Source organism: Lolium rigidum, chromosome 2 (genome assembly GCF_022539505.1).
Source record: "Lolium rigidum isolate FL_2022 chromosome 2, APGP_CSIRO_Lrig_0.1, whole genome shotgun sequence".
Taxonomy (NCBI): Eukaryota; Viridiplantae; Streptophyta; class Magnoliopsida; order Poales; family Poaceae; genus Lolium; species Lolium rigidum.
The window spans coordinates 40,889,111-40,895,428 of NC_061509.1; the positions used below are offsets into that span (position 1 = coordinate 40,889,111).

A 6,318-nucleotide genomic window follows, 5' to 3' on the forward strand; every position below is an offset into this window, starting at 1 on the left:
ATCAACTTCAACCATGTCTTTGGTATAAAGTATTAGCCATCCTTGGTGGACAAATTGAAAAAAAAAACTAGACTAAACACAAAGCATACATGTAGTTTAGACTAGACAAACTATACTATTAGCTAATTAGATATGCAGATTAGACAAACTATTCTCACTTGAATATGAATAATTAGTATTGGCTAATCTAGAGTTATTCTCAAGCTCGTTCCACACAATATCTAACAAAATAGAACATGCTCATACTAATAAACCAAGCAATATAGTTGATCATGAATATGCAAATTTAATAAATACATCCTGAAAATATAAATGAACTCATTTTTTCTTTTGGAACAAATGGACTTCACTCACATCAGGACACCCCTATAAGTGATAAAATGAACTGGTTTGTACACATTAGACCAAGTCGTTGTTATGGATTTAAGATAATTGGCAAGATCTGCAGACGTGAGAATATTGAATAACAAAATAACTATCTTTAAGCTTCGAAATGTACATATTGAACTATATATTTAACACTTTAGTTAATTCAAGCTAATTTTTCATGTACTTGTCTTCAACTTCCATCTTTAGTTAACAAAATAACTATTTCCCGCTTCCCCGAGGATGTCGCCACAAAGAAGAAACACTTCGCCACGCGCAAGGCGGGGCAGAAGGCCGCCAAAAAGGAGGACCACTCTTCCGGAGGGCCGACAAGGCGGCGAGGCGTGCCTTCATCGAGGCGCAGATAGCCGGTCCGCATACCATCTCCGACAACGACGACCGCTGGGCCGATCAGTTCTCGTCGACACCAGGTGGATGCAGCGCGCTGCAAAGCCGTTTTTGAGCGACCCTATATCGTGCCTCTGTTGAAGATGTTCTAATATTAGCTTAGGGATACACACAGACAAATGCGACAAAGCAGACACATGGTTGAGTAGAGGACTTTTCTTTTATTTTTCTCTTAAAAAATTCTTTTGTTTGCTGAAAATACGCTACCTTCCCTACCTGGTTCAAGTTCGACTAGTGGTTTGCCTTCCCAACGTTACATTCCTCCTCATATTTATAGAGAAGGTCAAGGTTCAAATTTCAGAAAACTAGGGCCACTTTTTCGTTCAATTCTTTTCGCCTCCCGCCGTTCCTGGCCCATACCTCTTGTTCCAATCCATCCATCCATCACCATTAAGGAGATGCTTTACTTGATGATGGACCGTCGAGATCGTGTGTTGCCACGGATTGCTGACATGGCATGTCAAATAAGGAACCTCCTAGCTAATTACATGGGGCAATCAATCTCATTCCTAGGAATCGTGGATACCAGTCGGACGCAGAGTTGTTACCATAAAACCACCACTTTAGCAGCTAAATCTTCATTTTGGTACCACTTTGTGTTGCGGGATCAAAAAACCACCAGATTTTGCCCAGGTTTTCTCAAATAACACTAAACCACCTCTGAACGCGAATTGACATGATTTCTGGCAACCCTGGCCCACTTTCAGTGGTGACGTGGCTATGGTTGACGGATGCCGTTAACGGCCGTTGACGGTGTGTGGGTCCCACTCACTTGTGGATGCATATGTCGTTCTAAACAGCTGCTAGGGTTTCAGTTCCCCCGCGTGCGCGTTATTCCCCACCCACCTCTCTGTTCTGTCCGTTCCCGGCGATGGCGGCGGCGAATCCTGGCGGTGGCGGCACGGAGAGAGGCGGCGCATCTCCGAAGATCCAGATCGGCGGCGGAGATCCAGGTGTGTCGGCCGCGGGCGGCGGCGGCGGTGTGAACCAGAGCGACCTGACCGATTCGGCGCCGTCGTTGGCGGCGATGCCGTCGTTGGAGGCGAGGGCTACACCAACAAATGCTCGGGCCGTGATCTCGACGCCGGCGAAGAGCAGCCACCGATGGGCTACCGCATTGGGAGGTGTCGAGTAAGTTTCGTCCCCTTTCTTATCTGCTGCTTTGAACTAGTGTTTCAGATCTGCCAGCTAGCTCGATTTGTTCACTGGGATTAGTGGCATCATGAACATAACCACTAGGTTTAGTTGCTCACTAGGTTTATTTGAGAATTTATTTAGCACTGCCCACTGAACATGTCTTTTTCATATGTACTAAGAAATTGATGTCCACTGCCCACTGAATTTATTTAGCACTGCCCACTGAATTTATTTAGCACTGCCCACTGAACCATTTTGTAGCAATGTAGTATATTTCTTAAATAAGAAATTGAAGCAATATAGTTGTATGTACTCTTGTAGGCTAGATGATGATATTTGGGACATCAGAATTAATATGCCTGGTGAAAATAATTTGAAAAGAAATATGGGCCAATCTGATATCACAGTTCTTAACATTTTAGCCATGGTTGAATCTTATGGCTATGGAATAAGGGACAGCATGTATTTTGTTAAAGAAAAAGGGAAAGGGCTGTCAGGAATGGAAGTGATTGATAGTATGGCCAAGGTAGAGGAGATGCTAGCTTTATATGAAGATGAGAAATGTGTAAATACTAGGAGGCGTAGGCGCGGCGCACGCCGCGCCCGTGACAATTTAATTGTAAAAAAAGAAGTGGTTAGCGGAGCATATAAAGTAGTAAAATGGAGTAGGTCTAGATTACCGGTGAGTAGCATAACATCAATGTAGTGTACATGTCAAAATTTTGTGCGTAAAAAATTGTGCGGACCACAAATCACCCTTCACAACCGCCCAAGTGAACCGGAAGTGTGTAGATGGGATGCTAATGGAGCCATGGCCCATGGGCTATAACCTTCTATGTTGTTTGTTTTTTAGTACGTTGATTTTCTTAGGAAATTGCAGCACGTGGACTAACTCAGGGAGCTGGAATGTCTTCTACCCGGATCCCCTTTCTCACTCCTCTAGCTGGAGCTTGGAGCTGAGCTCTATCGCCATTGATTCAGGGTGTTATCGATGTCAGCCGGTGCCAACAATTACACCACTCTAACCTAATCCGGTTCTTCATTCGTTGTCAAAGGAAGGCTCAATCTAATCATCCAGCGGTGCCATACTTTGATCTGACAGGGCGGCAACCTGGATGGGGCCTCGCTACTCCGCGGCGGCAAAGCGGGCGGCCTTTGAAGGGCAGGGATGCGCTCCAGGGGCGTCAGTGGAGGGATTCTTGAGACATGGGTGGTGGAGCTCGTAGTTTGATGGGGGCGCCAGATAGAGGTGTGGCTCTCCGTGGGATCAGCTCCACTGCCATCGCCAATGGAATGGAAATCATGCGACTAATCGGTATGTTTCTCTCTTAGGTTACTGAACGCCATTTCGTCTGTATGCTTTATTTGAGTGGGCGAGGTAACCTCAATTTATTTTGTGCTAATTAGAGTGTAAAAACAGTTTCAGCTCCGTCTTCAGCCTGTTTGAATGATATACCGTATTCTGATCTTTGTATTAGAAACCACATTATGTCACTGCATAGAGCAAGAAATTATATCTTGGCAGTGCATGGAGTGAGTACAATAGCAAAAGTAGAAAGATGGACAAAAATCAATCCCTGTTACAGGATAAGCAGGGATGATCTTGAGAGCAGTATATAGCATGGAAAAGCAACCACAAACCATGTCACAGTACAATATTAGCAGGTAGTAAAATGGATATACAGCGTCACAATAGTAGAACGCAAATTACACAGGTCTTATTTATACATGCATCGTCTCGGGATGGTAATGTTGATACTGGTTAGTTGTAGCCACCGTTTGCAAAGGTTTGGTGCTAGCAATGATCTGATGTTAGGTCCCCATGCATTGAATCCCTGCAGCTGGCATCTGCAAAAGTTTACAGATAACTTCACCAAACATTTGTAGCTACTACCTACAGACTTTTGGGACTGATTGCCTAACCATGTACCTCCTTCTGCAATAAAAATAAAATAGTTAGCTTATATTTTTACATATGAATAATGTATTGAGCATTTAATAGAACTCACCGCAAGCGGATCTATATAGGAAACAGAATCGAAAACTTCCTCAGAATCTCCAGTTACATCAAGTAATGGGCACATGCATCTGTCATCCGGGGAGAGCTGTGTGATATGCGGAAATATCTTAGCCGTGCCCGTGAGGCATGCAAGGAATGCGCTGCACTACGGATAGGTAGTGGCGCATGCAATATTCATACAAAACAGCAACGACAAAGCACAACATTGTCAAAAATAGTTCCATTACATGGTTCTACGCAAACATAGCACAACACACCATAGATACTTGCCCAAAAGCAGAACATACTCTTGATGACCAAATCGTGCAGGTGTCAGTAAAGTAGATTGATAAGGTGGCTTTGCCACAACCTAGTTTCTGAGACATCTCTCAGTAGTCACTTTATCGTAGCAGGAGAGAATGATGGCTTAGTCTAACAGGCATGGTGGAAAACCTAATAAATGGGATCTGCAATTATACAAAGCCACTTAATATTATAGTAATTCAGCTACTTAATAATACTTCATTGGAGGTACTCAATATTACAACAGCTCAATGGTCTGTTCACTCTGTTGTAGAGCTGCTAGAAGGGTGCCTCATATTGTACATTGTGTCGCGGCTGAGACATTGCGGAGAAAATGCATTCTATATAGGTTCTCTGGATGGCTAATTATTGCAATCACCATGGCCTTAATTAATTTCAACAGCTGGTGCAAATGAAACTGTTTACCACGATATTACATGTTTAGGCATGGCTTATGCAATTTAGCTCTGGCGTTGCATCTTTACCTGGGCAATTGGTCTATTTCTTCTTCTCGTGCAAACGGCAAATATGGATTCAGACACTGGTACAATCATATATAACTTGTATGAATGTACGCCTTTTTTCCCTGATCCAGTCGACCTCGCCGTGTATACGGATTGTGGGAGACAGCCTATTGATGTTGGATCTACTATAAGCAATATGAGAAGTGTCAGTGTAAGAGTGTACCTCGCCTATCATAACTAATATGCTTGACATGTTCACTGCCATAAACAAAAAGAAAGTCATGCATCAAAGATCTTTTATTTAGGCATCCAAAGTTATCTACCTATGTTCTAAGCATCACATAAAAGCAATGATATAGAATATGAAATTAAGGGAGTCAACCACGACTAAATAATAAATATGGTAAATGGTAAGGTTATGCATACACTCACATTTGGAAGTACTGCTTGTGAAATTTAAAAGTAATCTCCAAAAAAAACTGACCATAGCTTTGTCGCTATTCTTCACTTGCCAGCTGTAAATATCTGATGTGACCCTGGTTGCAAGAATAAATCAACATACGTACCTTATCTCCATTACTTGTTGTGTATCATTTCGGGCAAACCGTCAAGCAAGCAAACACTTAGCAGATGCACAGTATCGTTAAATCAGCCATGGAAATGGGACTTCATAACATCTTGGGACATGGAACAGCAACACAATGTACGTGATATACCTTGAAAGTTGAAAGCCTGAAATGGAGAGACATCACATGAGAGAACATGTAAAAGGCTAGTGACCTTATCCCTAGCAGTGAAGTAGACACAACCTATCTTCACTTCGTGAAGAGAATAAGGAGACAAAATAATTTGACTGCTGAAAACTGCAGAATATCACCCCAGAGTCCACAACAATGAGCCCTAGCTCGTATATATTCCGATGTGTTTGTTGGTCTCTGTTTTCCCAAATGTGGCCAATGCGTGCGAGGATTTTCCATTGATAGGTCTTTGGGTTTACATCTATAAACCAGTGAAGTTTGCATGGTGTGTTTGGTCGGTTCTGTACATAAGAGGCACTATTCAGTAGGAAATAACCAAGGAAACATCAAAATTAGAAAGCAACAATGATATTTATAGCCAAAACCTCGTGTTTTCCCCTGTGTTTGCCTGAATGAACTGAAGCTCCATTTTACTGGCATGCATGGCGGTGGAACTGGCTGGTAATCAAGATCTAGCCTTTCAGGAGCACTTGTTCTATTGGTGAGGCCCTGGATGAAAAGGGGATGCTCGGTGGCAAGCGGTACGCAACAGATGGAGAGCCAGAATCGAACTGGTCGGCATCAAGGGGTCACGGAGGACGAGAGAACAATGGGAGGTGGATTGACCTGGTGTACTACAACTGGTATGTTCCTCTTTCTTGAATTACTAAAACCGAACTTCCTTCACATACATCAGACAATTATATCGATCAGCCTTGAACTCTTTTTGTTGAGGTGAATGAAATAATTGCATTGTTCTCAGTTTCTCAATATTACTTTTTGTTTAATTAGCATGCAAAGTTTTGTTCTCCCTGCATATAAGAATAAGCTGAAATTGAGAAAGCAAAACGAAAGACTAAATACAAAGAAACCATGACTCTTTATTGAATGAACTGGCTATGAC

The 6,318-nt window shown here is 42.6% G+C and overlaps 1 long non-coding RNA gene across 1 annotated transcript; it reads right to left on the bottom strand.

The window, feature by feature from the left end:
* Window positions 1-3,528: 3,528 nt before the first annotated feature.
* LOC124691631 lies at window positions 3,529-5,995 on the bottom strand. Its single transcript, XR_006999038.1, has 3 exons — window positions 5,801-5,995; window positions 3,921-5,716; window positions 3,529-3,847 (listed from the first exon to the last, which is right to left on the bottom strand). It is a non-coding gene; the product is annotated as an uncharacterized LOC124691631 (long non-coding RNA).
* Between the last annotated feature and the right edge of the window lie 323 nt (window positions 5,996-6,318).